Consider the following 16328-nt stretch of genomic DNA (forward strand, 5'->3'; position numbering starts at 1 on the left):
CAGTGTGGTGTTTTCATACACAATCCAAGACACTTCCATCAAACTGGTTAACATAGCCTTCATGTAACTTTCTTAGCTATTATGTCAAAACATTCATATTCTACTCATAGAAAGATTCACTACTATGCAGCCATAAAGAAAGATGGAGACTTTACAACTGTTATTTCTTTACCACCATATTTTTGCCTCCCTTATCCCTATTTTCTTTTTTTTCCCGCATATTAACATCTTCAATAAAATTATCTCATTCAATTTACATAACAATATGGGGGAATATTATCATAGCCTTGTTTGCTGAGAAAGAAAATCAAGCCTCAGAGAGGCCAAACAACTCATAAGTGGTACAAATTTGAACTCATGTCTAATATGAAAGACCATGAATTTTTGCTTGTCCATTAGTTATTGTAGTCTCACATTTCCCACAATTGTCATTAATGAGTTGACCAAATTGTTCCCAAACTACACAATGCTTTGGGGGATTCCCAAGTCTCTTCAGACTTGCAAAATAAAAATCAGGAATATAGCTAAAGAACCTGCATTTTATATGACAGTCTCCAGACTATTCTAAAGGCAGCCAGTTTTAGGTCCTATTGAGTTATATAATAAAAGGACAGGTAGAGGAATGTTAAATGGAGTTCATGTTATCTCTAGAAAGGTTTTTGAAATGACAGCTAAGACCAGATTATCTGGCTAGGCTAGTGACCCAGTGTGCTTCAAGGACTGAAACTTGGAAAAATGGGAGTAGAGACCCTTGAGTTTCCTCAAAAAGGGGGTATATATATTTGTATGTGTGTGTATATATATGTGCAATTCGCTATGGGAATAGCCACAAAGCATGACAAGAGGCCCAAGCTTTGGTGAGGGCAATGTCTACAGAAGAAGGGTATCCTTTCAATGTTTTGAGGTTCTCCAATAAAATCCCACCAGACACTTGAGCTTTGTCAACTGCCTTTTTGGGTTTCTTGTAATCTTTGCATACATCATCAACATGTTTTTGACCAATAAAAACATCTATCCAAAGTAAAACGGGTGAAAAGAGCATTTTACTAGAGTATGAGATAATTGAGGCTATCAGAAATGGCTTTATGAACGTATGTATACTAGAGCACAAATATTGAGATATCTGTTTTATGATATACTCATGACATAGTGAAGAGAAACAACACATTTAGAGTGTTTTTCCTATTGGAGAATGCAAGACCTTGTCAAATCCATGTAGCCAATAGTGAAATGCTGGCTTTGCCACGCCTCTTATTAGCACTGAATCTTATCTAATTGAAGAGAGAAATGGCCTCCGGAGGCTTAGAAACCGTGGAAAGTCACATCTGGTAGCTTGCACCTGGCCAGACTATTCATGGAAAAGGTCATTTTATTTTATTTTTTTAAAATCAGCTCTGCCAGAGGGAATTGGGCAGCTGTCAGAGAGAAGTTTTCATCTTTCCATGCCCTTCCATCTGCTGAGCTGGCTCTTTCACTGTGCTGGGAGGGTCCTGCCTCTGTGGCAGGCCTGTTGCAGGCTACCCCATCTCCTCTTCTTACTACTGCAAAATTACACATTCACCTACTTTTATATTTTCTGTGTTGATGTATTATCCAAATAAAGACTCAGATTATTTTATTTCATTACAATTTGAAGCAGTATTTTTGGACTAAGCCCCGTTATCTTTACAAATATCCTAATATTGCCTTTTATGTTTCATCTTAGTTTTAGCTGATAAGTTGAGCTTTCTTCAACAATTTGGTCATAAGTTGTTACAATTTTTTTTCTCTGTTTCCAAATTTGAATTGAAAACATAATTTTAGGAAACCCATTTGGATAAGAGGTAGCTTGGGATGAGGTTACCAAGGATACCACTTTGATCTCAGTTCCGTGAGATATCGCTAGTAGCCACAATATGCTTTCTTAAAATGTGGGAAGTAAGGGGAAGTCTTTTTATAAAGTTTGGAAGTTTTAAAATTCTGGGATTCTGCGTGGAGTACTGTGGGATTAGAATGGGAGACTGTCTCTTAGCCAGACCCAGAATGTCTCCACTCAGAGCTAGTTTCTATCCCATGCTGACCAATACATAGCTACATATAGCTATATATATGCTGAATCTAAGGCTTAACATCACAACAGTGGTCTTCAGATGATCAATTTAAGATGTTAATAACATCTGAAAGACCATGGTTAGTTACTAAGTAAAAAAAAAAAAAAAAAAAACTTCTTTCTTAAAATTCAGTACTCTTTTAACTATTTTATTCCTCTATTCAATTTTAAAAGGTCTAAAATAGTGGTTCTCAACCTTCCTAATGCTGCAACCCTTTAATACAGTGCCTGTGGGTCTTGACCCACAGATTGAGAACAGCTGGTTTAAAAAGAAAGCTTTAAAAAGGATGGAGACTTTACCTCTTTTATGTTTACATGGATGGAGCTGGAACATAGCCTACTTAGTAAATTATCTCAAGAATGGAAGAAAAAAATATCCAATGTACCAATTTACAATTACTCACACTTTCATATGAAAGATAAATCACAACTATAGCTCAAGAAGAAGGAAGGAAAGGGAGCGAGGTTTGATGGAAGGAGGGTAACTGGTGGGACTACACCTATGGTGTGTATTGCAAGGGTACATGTCTAATCTATTAAGTATAGAGTATAAATGTCTTAACACAATAATTAAGTAAATGAGGTGAAGGATATATCAACTAGTTCGATGTAAGCATTCCAAAGTGTATATAAAATCAGCACATTGTACCACATAAATGCATTAATGTATATATGATCTATGTGTTTATGACTTAATAAAAAAAAAAAAGAAAGGCAGTATCTACTCCGATAATACAAAGACTTTCCCTGTGGTGTTTATTAATCCCAAATCCTCTGTCCCTAATGACCTGAATTTCTAGCTTATCTGATAAACACTGAGCTTTTACTTCACATCGTCCCAATGAGACAAATTCATACTGAAATAATTTTCCTTTCACTAAAAAGGAAGCATCAGTTGGCCTAGAAGAGTCTACCCCTTCAAAAGAGAAAGGTCGGGAATCTTTGAGACTATTAGGTATAATTATTTTGTGATTAGCTAAGGTACTTTTTAAAAGGCTTTAAATATATACTTTATATTTCTAAAAAAGGTTTTATGTAGAGTTCAAATATTTAGTTTCACACGTTTAAGTTTCAATGATTCATGTCAAAACAAAATTACACATTAGTTAAATGCCAAACAAGCTTGACACGGAGATGAGTCAGATGTGGGCCATTCTGGCTCCAGACTGCAAAGTGCTATTAAGTGTTCCCGTATTATGCGTGCCATTTCCCTACAGAGCACCCTTTCTCAGTGTTCTGACCATGAGCTTAAGGGGATTCACAGTACAAATACGGAGACAGCACCACTTCTGTTAATTTATCATGGCTGAATTGGCATAATGAATGGTGACAAATAGGCTTTTTTTTTCAGCCACACAAAAGTTACCATTACATTTTCAATGGTTTCTGCTTCAGTGTCAAGAATAGAAAGTTCAATTACACAAGAGCTGATGGAGGCATGTGGTGTGAATTTAATGTGGGGACCAGAAGAGATGCTGGGGGACCTCAACTTTGATCCTGCACAGAGAGATAGACTATCTCAGCACTCACACGGAATGAGTGATTAGAGATTATCAAAGTCATATGGAGATTGACTGCTTCGGGTCAGCGTTACATTTATCCAGAAAACTTGATGGATTGAAAGTAAAAACAAGCACTAAATATTTCTTGATTTCTCTCTGTCTCAAGAGTTAACCACATCTCTGAAATACTAACTATATGTGAAATGTTAATTTTGCAAAAATGTCTTTAGCCTACTATCATCAGTTAAAAGGGAAGAGCCCATTATAGCATTGTCAGTTGGGTAGTAAAATCCTTATGTATAGAATCAACTTGATAAAGTGTGGCCCCCAAATGTAATTATTACCACTAGACAACCATTTAGAGTTACTTGATATCTATTATATATCAATAAATCTAAATGGAGGTGGATCACAAGCACATAAAAGATTTTCCTTCACAGCCCACACTTAATACGTTTTCTTTATCTTGCTAGATTCTGACATAATTCTCTGTACAGTTTCACCTCTAGGAAATAAAATAATTAATATCAATAATGTAAAATGAACCATCTTGCCAAGCATTTTGATACTGAGAAAATGGTTTGTTGCATCTAAATATTAATGGCTGCCTTATTTAAACTACATATTGATTTTTTTCTTATGTAACTATGAATGAAGTTTTATATAAGACTAACTAAAATAACATTTACAAATACTTCACTAATGTCTTATTTCTCCATTTTTTTTTAGGTTTAAATAATGATAAAAACAATTAGCTATCACAAAAATTGCCTTAATGACCAACTGGATTAATGTGATTAATTAAAACTACACATTAAAAAAATCATGTCAAGAAATCATGAATTGTGATACTTTATTGTTCTTTTATACTTTGTGGTATTTTTTAATTGGAGCAGGAAGGAAGCCAAGTAAACCCATATTTGTCGCAGACATTTAGATAATTCTCTGTGAATCTTTTTTTAGTGGAAAATGGCATGCAAGAGATTATTTTCCCTTCTAGAGTTCTATTGTAGTAAGTTTTAAGAAGATTAAGAGCAAACTTATATTCTTACCATCTGTTTATTATAATGCGAATACCATCTTCAGAGTCTAGATAAAATAATATCGATCATTGGGACTCACTAAGCACAATGCACATTTGTTGTGCATGAGACATTGTGTAGAAACTTTGGAATATAAAGATAGGTGCATAGTGCTAGATTTTTTTTTTTTTTTTGGTGCAGGTGAAAAGATACTATGTCTTTAGGGAGTTTACAGCATTAATGGGAATATAAGAAGACAGTTGGAAAAGATGATCAGATGTAAGCAACATGGCATATTCTTTCAGATTGACTGGCTGGTAGATGAACACAGAAGTCAGAGGCAGTGTGTACTGAAATATTTAGGAAAGCCTTGGGGAGGGTAACGAAGATCATGTTTTCAAACAGAAGAGGCTTTATCAACTGGATGTCAGTAAAAGTCCGAATGATACAACTTTGCATGGGTTTTGGCTTGTGCTATTAAAAGAACAAAGAGTAAAGAAAAGCTTTGGACTCTATGACAGATCAACCCTGTTATTATTAATCCCTCCATAGCTTTTACTTTCACAGAGATCCTAGGAGAGAGAAGCTCCCGCCACCGTCATTCTTCCTTCCTTCTCTTTTCCTGATGGCTCATCCACACTTCCTTCTACATCTATCTTAAACATTTTAGGAAGGATCCATTTCATAAAATCCAGAAAACTTGATTTTGGAAGGATACAGAAGTGATATCATATACATATAAACCATCTGACAGGGTAATTACATAGTGAGATAGGAACAAAAAACAAGATTAGCCCTTGGAAATCTTGTTTATATCATAGTTGTTCGTGTGTGTGTGTGTGTGTGTGTATCTACGTGTGTGTCTATGTATGGTGCAGAGCCAAAGTTATGACCTCTCCTACCTCAATAAAGCAGCTAGATGAATAGGAAAAATTAATATTTTGGATGGTAAGGTAAGGTTAGTGATCACAAAAGAAACAATTTACTTCCTAAGGAATATATAGTTCTTCTAATTAATTTGGAATGATAAAATTCTGAATGTATTTTTTCCTATCGCATTACAATTATGGCAATAGTATTTAGGTTTTCTTATAACATGTAGTAAGTTCTTACAGTCTTCCTCAAACTTTCCCCAACTTCTGCATGATTCAATTATTATTATTATTTTACCTAAAATTAAATAGCCTCACTTTTCTTCTCCATGGAAAGTTACTTGTTTGAGTGCTCATGAGTCAGCAGGGTTCTTTATGAGCCGCGAGAGCTGCAGCTTAAGTGTGTATCTTCTGTACACACAAAAGTCGGAAATAATTTGCTTCATGATACAGGAATTAAAATCAATACACTTACTTCCTTAAGAAAACAAACATAACATAATATAAATGAGACATGAGTAAATGATTAATAGATGAGCTTATCTAAAATATAATACAAGCTAAACAAGGTCAACCCAGAGAACTGAGTTTTAGGAAGTCCAGCAAGTTCCAGGAAGCACGAGCATAGTCAGGTCTATCTCCGCAGCTTCGTCTTCATCTAAAGGGTTTTAGCCATCTTACCAACACCCTGTTAACTGTCCCTGGTACCATGATGTTCAGCTTAAGGATGAGGATATGGGGAGCAGAGGAGTCTTGCTCCCAGGTTTCTCACTAACACTTAATTACCAACAGAGGCGAGAGGGAGCCCATCAGGTGCTGTTGTCAGGGTTGTCCAGGCTTCCTAATTTTCACTTTTTCTGCCTTTGTATACACTCTCTGCTCCAGTTTGAGCCAATCCTGTACTTCCAATTGGTCATGTCTTTTCTTTCTGAGCTTGCTATGTTTCCACACATTGAAGATGTGGTGAGCCATAGCTGGCTGGATAATTTGAGAGGGCATTTTCTCCTGCCTTGTTAGAGAACAGAGTTTAACAGCTGCTGTCATTGTAGGTCTTGCTTTGCTTTCTGATTTCTACACAGGGTCGTCTTATTATTTCTTAAGCCAAGAATGGGTATTTAATCCATTTAGAAAAATGTTCCTCCTAAAATAAGGAAGTCTGCTTGTGAGCCTGACCTCCTGGAAAGAGGGACAGACGTCAAACTAGCAGTCAGCAAAGTCCGAATCAGCTTTGATTCTAGCTTTCTGACTTTCTATACCTGTAATTTATTAACATCTGTAGGATCTTTTCCCCTACTTTCAAATAAGCACTTCCATAGCACTTCATTCATTTATCTTTTGAAATAAATGGAATTGAACCTTACCTTTGATGTCCGAGCTGGAAGTACAAGAAATACACAAAGCAATCCCTCTCACCTTTAAACACTTATAGCTGAATAGGAGGGGCTTCTATAAATCTACTACATCCAAATGAATTAACAGGTAATGAATACATTTCCAAAGTACTATGGAGGCGTATGGAAGATGTGAGTGTTGCTAACTGGTGGGAGGAAATGCTTTATGCATAATTCTGTCAGTAGAGGTATAAAAAGTGTTTTTTATTTCCTTTTTCAACCTTCTTGTGACTCTTTAATGCCAAGATGATTTTCTAGGCAGTTATTAAGGTAAAGGAAATAGGTCCTATGTGAGTAACTGTGTGGTCCCTGACATCCCCAGTTGCTTTCAGCTGGGCGTAATACTTTTAAAATGTTCCTAGTACAAATAAATGACAAATGTTCGAGTTGATGGATATGCTAATTGCCTTGATCTGATCAAGGCAATTATTGGATATTGTGTGTATTGAAATACTATGTGCCCCACAAATACGTATGATTATTATATGTCCATTAAAAATAAATAATTAAAAAATGCCTCTAATATTTGACCAGTAAAGGAAAACTAAAGACTAATCAATTGAGAGTCATTGTGAGCTCTGTGAGTTGCGTCACGGAGGGTGAGATCATAGATTTTTGATGTTTTATATTCGGTCCCTACCGTGCAAGATGGTTGTTGAACTTATATATATGATATGCACACAAAATATCTACTTTTCTAACCAAGAACACTTTATCTAGATAAGGTCATTTGCACCATTATCTTTCAAACCAACCTTTCAGAAGGAATTGCATTACTCTTCTGCCATTAAAAATCAGACAGATCTCCAGTAGGCTTCGGGGCCTCACACAGGGCTGGAGTATAAGTAAGATCAGAACAGAGGGTTGTCTGAATCTAAGGCAGTAGTACTTTACTAAGAAAGGAGATTAAAACACCACAAAAAGGAAAGCCTTGTTTGTTCAGAGACATTGTGCAGGCACCAAGGTGGGAGATAATTTGTCATAATGGCAAATTCAACCCCAGGAGAAAACATGAGTTAGGCTGACATCATTTTCATCACCTCTTTCCTCTGAGGAATTCAAGAGACGACCTCAGTCTTATGTAACGGACAGAAATTCTCTTCATGTTATGTTGTTTTGTTCCTAGCCCCTAGTAGACAGTAGTAATAAAGAATTCCTAGACTATCAACTCATCTTCTCTCGAAAATTACCCTCTCACAGATCCTATGAACTCATGAATACTTAAAGGACCAGCCTGCTTGACTGATCTTAGTATCATCATTATCGGCTTATTTCACGCCAGTCTCCCTGTGCAACCCTCAAATGCCCCATAGTTCTGGTTTCAAGCGCTTTCCTGACCCTATCACTTTTGTGGAAGAAACTCTCCTTCTTTCCCACCTCACACTTAACTACATCCCTTCAACAATCAATTACTTCCTCAACTTGAGAGGCAGTGTGAAAAATTTAAGTACAACACACAAAACCTGGTGGGAAGGGAAGGGACGTAATTCCTGTTTCCCTTATCCGTCACTCTCACATCACTCCTGTGTCTGTCTTAGTCGTTTAGATACTTCTGCTTCGATGCACACACATTTACTAAATAATATTTATTATGCACGTGTATACAAATGTGCCCATTGTTTTAAAGTGTTGATAAAGCATATTATCAAAATACTCATCACTTTTGTTCCAATGCATTAGACAGCAATCTTGGGTATCAAAGAGAGAGGAGAGGACCAAATGTCAAAAGACCAGCATTCGAGGCTTCTTTCTGCCTCTCAATAATTTGGTTACATTGGGCAAGTTGCACAGATTCGCAGGACCATAGCTTGATCTATAAAAAAAAATGAAATGGGGGAGAATAATCTCTTCTAAATCTGTAATTGTATAATGAATGTATTAGACAAGATAGCAAAGACCATGCTGTGTAATACAAGGTAAACTTCAAATCTTGTGGTTGAAAGCCGCTAAAGTTGGAACTCATCAAATGCCTGATTGTAAGTTGGGAGCTACTTAATGATGAACTGTTCTCCATGTGGCCTCTCAGCTTATTCCAACCAGGCTGTTTGTATCCTGTGCATCTACTGTATTTTACCCAGAAACTCCACCTTTCCCAGAGACGGAGGTCCATCTCAAGCCACATAACTCCTGTTCACATTTCACTGGCCGGAACAGACTTATGGCCTTACCCAGCTATGAGGTAGCTAGCTGGGTCTGTGAGTTATTTTGTTCTTAGAAGACAACTATAAAGTGAAGTTGGATAGGCACACAGCATTGTTTCTTCTTATGTGCTAAATTAAAATAGAGCAGGGAGAGAGTTCCTTCAGTGGAGCTGTTTCCTTGGCCCCATCTTTAACGTGGCATTTAGAAAATGCTTGTCACCCAGTGCCTTCACAAAGCTGGAGAATTTCCTCTTTACTGGGTGACACGTGAAGCTGCCGGCTGGTTCTTAGATTTCTCTTGTGCTTTTAACACATTAGGTAGTCCCCAAATTATCTCTCAAATGTGATAGTGGCAAATCTGTGCTCCCCTTATCACGTGCTTTGCTAGTGGGAAACAATGACTGGGACTTACATGAGATGATCTGCGGAGACAAGGAGGGTTTGTGGGATGACTTTTGGAATGAGACATATACATGGAAAACAAGAGGAAGAGCAAAAGAAGCTCAGTCTTTTCTAACTTTGACTCTCGTGTTGACTTAGAAGCTTTTGGTGTCATGCATATTCTTTTAGGCATGAAGAGTGAGTCTAGGAGAAGAGACAGAGAAGGAAATTATTATAAAAAGTCAGGCTTGAGAGCACAGAAGCCAATTAAGCCGGAGTGTGGAAGTGGTAGTGGCAGAGCATGTATCTATAAGCTTTGTAGTTTGTGCTTTCCCTTTATCAAAATAAAGGGAGCCTTGCCTTGACTGGCCTTGTCCTTCCACAGAGGGGCCTGGGTGGTTTATGCAGGGGAGTAGATGATGACAGATAACACGCTGATGTCAAAGCCTTTGGGATGACTGTGTGCGTACAAAGATTTTCCCAGGGAGATTTGCTTCTGCCCACTAATTGTGGTCATGCATTTTATGGCTTTGGGAATACCCTGGCCACCAGTATAAGTCCCAGCGCTGCCAGAAGTGCTTGTATCTGATTCAGCAAAAGCTACAACTGCGTAAACTTCCCAGGCTGCTTCTGAAACGACCTTCAATAAAGTCACTTATGGATTCTTAATTTTTATATCCAATCACGTGTCCGCTGCCTCATGCAGCACATTGTTTCCCATTGCTCCTATGGTCCACATCTGCCTTTTAAATCTCTCTTCTCTAGTTTTGGGTCCCTACTTGTTCATGTTTCTTTTTTCACCTGGCTACTGTGAACATCATCAGAACATATCTTTTCTGCCAACTCTTTTTAAAAATTATTTTTTAAATTTTGGGGGGGTCCAAGTGTTCTTGTTACATGGATAAATTACATAATGTTGAAGTCGGGACTTTTGGTGTGCCCATCACCAGAACAGTGTTCCTTGTGCCGAGGGAAGTTTTCATCCCTTTCCTCCCCGCTTCATAGTTGGCAGTGTCCTTAGGGCCACTGTATGGCCATGTCTTCCCATCCTTCAGTCTCATTGATTACAGAGAACACAGGGTATCTGTTTTTCCACTACCAAGGGTCCCTTAGGATAATCTTTTCCAGTTCCATCCAAGTTCTGCAAATGCCATTCTTTCTTTTTTTTTTTTTTATGTCTCCCAATCTCTCAGTATTAACAGTGATTGGTTGGAATCCTATGCTTGGTTGTCCTAGCTTCTCCTTCATGATGTTTTCTCTTGGGGAATCTGATCCTCTGTAGTGGTATTCAGCTTCACCCAAACCTTTAAAATGACAAGTTCTGGGTTAATCCAACCACTCACTTTCTTTGTGCTCACACGAGGGCTACATTCGCTAAAGAAAATAAGAGAAAGAAGCTACTCCACACTGATGGCCTCCTGGTGACCCGGGTCTCCCGGTGACCCGGGGCCTCAGTGCTACTGGCCATTTCTCTGTAGACACAGGGACGATGTCAGATCTTCTCTTACGCCTACTGACAAATGACTTCCCTTTACATGGATTTGAAATAGGAACTATTGAACAGATTTGAGTATCACCGAGAAGTGGACAGTCAATAGTATCAAATGTTACACAGAGATCAAGGAAGAAGAGGACTCAACTGAGAAAGATTTAGAAATAAGGTCATCATTGGTTACTTTAAAATTTTCAGGAGAGGGTTTGGGGAAAATCACACTGGAATGGGTTAGCAAAACTGATGGGGATCACAGAAGGGAACATGATATATTCACAAAATTATTTTTTTAACAAAATGTCACAATGAAGAGAAAAAAGGGTAATAGTTGGTGCACCATGTGAGATTGCAGGAGAGTATTTAAAAGATTGGAGGAAATCAGCGTGTTTTGATCTTAGTGGGGAAAGGGACCAGTGGAGACAAGAGATTGAAAGACTTTCTTGGTTCCCAAATCATTCTCCTGGTTTCCTCTTGCCTATCTGTCATATTCTTGGTCAGAGAGATAGAAAGAAGTCCCACGTTTCTGGCTTAGCTGACTGGATGAATAGTAATGCTGTTCACTGATTTCCAACAGAGACTTTTTTCTCAGATTCTCTGTGCTGAAGGATAAGATTCTTTTTTTTTTTTTTTTTTGTGGTTTTTGGTTGGGGCTGGGTTTGAATCCACCACCTCCGGCATATAGGGCTGGCGCCCTACTCCTTTGAACCACAGGCGCCGCCTAGATTTTTTATTTTAAAAACTTCTTTCATGGCATACTTTTGTGAAATGCAATGAAAGTAAACTACTAGAAGCATGCTCATACAGTTAGATGCGCATCACTGTTGAATTGCTGTGAAGGTTTCTAAGTGCTTCCTCTCAGCTTCTGCACTCACTTCACCGTAGAACACCGGAGAATCTCTGACCCTCACTGGTGCATTGCTCGTATCGTTGGAAGCCCTGATTTAAAGAATATTCTACAAAGAGGTGGCCAACACCTAGAAAATATTTTGTAAATATTTCCGAAAATTTTCTAATAAATATTTCGTAAGTAAATGTACATTTAGCTATAATTTCCCATTTTCCATACATATGGCGACTTCAGGGGCAACTTTTGGGACACCTTATGTATTATTGGGGTAACTAAAACTATGAATCATATCATTGTAATATACAGTGCAATGCACTGCTTTTAAAATACTTAGAAATATAAAAATAATTAATAGCTTATTATAGTTTAGCTTTATAGAAATTATGTAATTAAGGGAGGCAAGTTAGTATAGTGGATAAAAGCCCATCATGTGTAGTATAATCATAGATTCAAAACCAGCTCTGCCACTTATCCTTGATTCTGGATAAGTTTTTTAACTTCTTAGCCTCAGTCTTCTCATTATTAAATTGGGGATAAGGTCCCTACTTTGTGCTGTTATTGGGAGGATTAAAATAGTTACACTTTTATGATGCATAGCTCAAATCTCAGTGAATGTGCAAACTCAAAGCTCAGTGAATGTGCAAATTTATAAATGTAGCATCTCTAGTATTTTAGACTCTTCAAATAAGTGGAATTATATAAAATATGAAATCAGAAAGAAATCACCTCTTTTGTTTTCCCACTGGACAATTAGATTATGATAGCAAAGCAAAAAGTCCAAATTATTTTTGTTGTCATTTTGCTGGTTTATTAATTCCTGTATTCAATGCTTCGGAGGAGTGATAGTCAGGTCATTAGAAAGGATGTGAAATTGGCAGCCGGACAAAGCTTCAGATTCTGGGTCTGTTATTAGCCATATGGTCTTGGGCACGTAAACTTTCTGAAACTCAGTGTGCTTATCTGCAAAATGGGCCTGATATCCATCCCTTCACTCCTTGGGCTGTTGTACAGGTTGACATATCTGATAAATGGAAAGGACTTTGCGGAGTACTTATTTTATAAATATTATTTTCTCCCTTCTCAGAAAGAAAATAAGCAGTCCAAAAATTCAGTATTTCAAAATTTTGAGTTTTATAAACCTTCAGGGCTGAAAGAAATGTACACCTGTATATTGATACATTTATCTTGATCCAAAATCCTGCAGAGTCCTTTCAGAGTACTCACATCCTATAATCAATTAAGCAAATATTTTTATCCCGTCTCCTCAACTTGTTCCATGAAAAATACACTGAAATCCTTTCTTCCTGACCCCTGGTATTGAGAAAAGAACGGAGTTGACAGAGACAGGGAGTTTTAAGAATACTTTCTGAATGATAATGGGAGAAATATATGGTGTGTGGAGAGGTGGGGAGCATCCCTCATAATGAATCATATGCAGAATGTACAAGAGAGAATTCAATACTGTGCTTCTCAAACTGTAATAGTGCTTACTGTAAGTGATATTTTTGTGGCCTTTTCTTTGCTCAGATATTTGTCATTCTGTAGTTGATTTAGAAAGAGATTCATGGAAAGTCATAATTATTTAAAGAAGAGAACAGGCAAAGTGTTCTTTTGCCATGTCTATAAATCTTTCCTTATGCTCTGCTGAGAACTCTGCTCTGGCTGTCTGCTTTAACCGTGTAATAGGAGTATATCATAATGTCAGGAGTTGTCAGACCCTCAGAACTCTCTATAATGTGAGATCACAAGCAGAGACAATTTTATTGTAACGTTTCTGACTACAAAGTATAAATACCATTCACTTGGCACATTGACACCACATCAGGAATTTCTTTATTCCATCCTTATACTTTAAGTCTGTGGAGGTATTTAAATCTGTAAAGTTAGACAAAGAATAAGAAAATGAAAATTCACAATAGGAGACCAATGTCGGAAGAAAACTATATTCTTAAAAGAAAACATAAAAAAAATTTTAAATAAAGATTACAAAGATATTGAAAAAGGTGATGCATTTATTTTCAGTTATGTTTTCATTAGTTCTCTTCAGAGTACAAACTATTTCTTGGAACAGTTTAAAATAATAGATATGAAAATATAAATCACTCAGACACAATATTTCAATATCTCATTGAGAGCCCGGAGAGAATATTTCTTTGTCGTGATAAAGGTTCCAATGGGGTGTATTTCACTAATTTTTCAGTTCATTCATCTGCCCCACTGCATATATTGTAGCTCTCTGCACAGCTATTGTTTTTAAAATGTAAAAAAGTTTTAATGCTTGCACAAACTCAGACGTAAAAACTGAGTTTACAGATTTATCTTTTTGTGTGATTGATACACTTCTAGTATATGCACTTTTTTGTTATGTAGTAAATATAGAAACAACCATTTAAAAATGAAGACCTAAGTTTTAGGCATCTTTAAAAGAAGACATTATTTTCTTCCTAGAAGTACTATCCTAAATTTACCACCTTTGTACTTCCACGTTAATCTCAGTCTGAAGCTTTCATTTCTTGGTTAGTTATTCATAAACCATAACCAGGATTAACCCTCAGAGTGAGTATTTTCTGATTGTTACCGAGGAAGGAGCTTCTAAAGAAGTATATACATGAATATATAGGTTGTGCACAGACAGAAAATATTATTCTCTTTTTCTATTTCAGTGTAAACCCTTTGTCCTTTCTGGAAACCAAATATGCTTTATAGAAGTTTGAGCTGAGCCTGTCTCTTGCACTGGTGTGTTGACAGTCCCAGCTTCCAACAGGGCAGGTGTCCTCAGATTCGGCACCAGAGTCAACAACGAGCCAGGGTGTGGACAACTCACTTGGTCCTCCAAATGCCAAAGAAAATTTCATTTTACACTCTTGGAAAGAAATAAGTTTTTAATAAGCACGGGACAAATGCTTGGCTTGGTAAATAAAAACATTCTTGGGCAAGGTAAACATCAGACCTTAATAATATGTGCTTTGGTTATTTAAATTTTTCACACAGTTTATTTAAATCAGTGATCGCTTTAAGTTGTCCTGCTCCGGTATGCTCCCTGTCTTTTGGAAAAATGATATTGTAGTTTGCTCTGTTTATTTGTTATTTTCTGTTTTGCTGATAACACCCTTTTAGATTAGGGGAAAGTCTGGTCAGGCAAAGGCCTGTCGGATTTATCCTTCTCCATTACATTTTAGATGGATTGGAGACTCATCCTCAGATCCCTCCTCTCCTCTATCCACTCTTTCCAGGCAATTTCACCAAGGCTTGTGAATTTGCCCAGGTTGGTGCTTTTTGTATTTTTACGTCCAGCTCGGAGCGGCCCTTGAAGCTCCCAGTGGTTATGTTCTATTGCCAATTTGGTGTCTCTCTGAGGGCATCTTAAAGACATTTTAAATTGTATCCACCCCAAATTGAACTCACTGTCCATTTTCCCACTGCAAACTAAACAAAACAAGATCTTTTCCCAGCATTGCTATGCAGTCCAGAAACCCACGTCATCCTTGAAGTCTTGGTCTTTTCACATGTCGCTTCCAATTAATCCATTGCCAGATCCTGCTGATTTTACTTCCTAACACGTTCCTAAACATCTCTCAAACCAACACCTTCTTTCTATTTTCATTGCCATGACCCTAGGTCAAGTTGCTGTCATCGTCACATGGGATATTGCAAAAGCCTCCAAATACCTTCCACCTTATTTCTTTCAAATATAGGCTGCACTCTGGCACTGTTGGAATGATCTTTTCTTATAAAACTTAAAATTCCACATCAGTCCCTTAAACAGTTAGATTATTCTTCATTAATCTTACAATAAAGACCGAAATATGCACCATGGCCTTTTACCCTTCCTGGTCTTCTCTCTGCCCCCCTCCAGTGCCATCTGTCACCACACATCTATTCCTCTGGTTTTTCGGCACTGTTTGTCTATCAGTCCCTTGAACGCAGGACATTGCTCACACTTTCTCCAATTCCTGAAACATCTCATCTTTTCTTTGTCAACCGACCCCGTCCCTTCTCTCCCGAATCACCCCCACCACTCACATCATCCTGTTAACCTCTGCTCTTTGTATAAATCTTAGCAAAATCATTACTTCCTCAAGGATTCTGCCTTGCACCCTTCTGGTCAGTCACATTCTCCTTTTACAAGCTCCCAGAACACTTTGCATTTCCCTTTCCTAGTGCCAATCATAGCTGTACATTTGCTTGAGGGAATTTTTTTTTTTTTTTTTTTTTTTTTTGGCCAGGGCTGGGTTTGAACCTGCCACCTCAGTCATACAGGGCTGGCGCCCTACCCTTTTGAGCCACAGTCACCACTCATCTTGAGGGAATATTTTATGGACGTCTTCCAAACTGAATCACAGGCTCGATATGGGCAAGCTCTGTCTGTTTTTACTAATTATTGTATCCTCAGCCATAAGCACAGAGAAGGCACTTAAGCTAGCTTCAGTCTTTCAGATTTCTGCTTGTTTATGCTAAACTTTATGTCACATGTCTAACTTTTGATGCTGGACTGCTTCTATTATGTTAGCAACCTAGCTCTATATCTGTTTCTTGAATTTTTGTGTATCTGTGTATTATCCTGCTAACTAAGGGGCACTTTCCTTATGTG

The sequence above is a fragment of the Otolemur garnettii genome, unplaced genomic scaffold (genome assembly GCF_000181295.1).
Source record: "Otolemur garnettii isolate 467f Iridium unplaced genomic scaffold, OtoGar3 scaffold00002, whole genome shotgun sequence".
NCBI classification, from domain to species: Eukaryota; Metazoa; Chordata; class Mammalia; order Primates; family Galagidae; genus Otolemur; species Otolemur garnettii.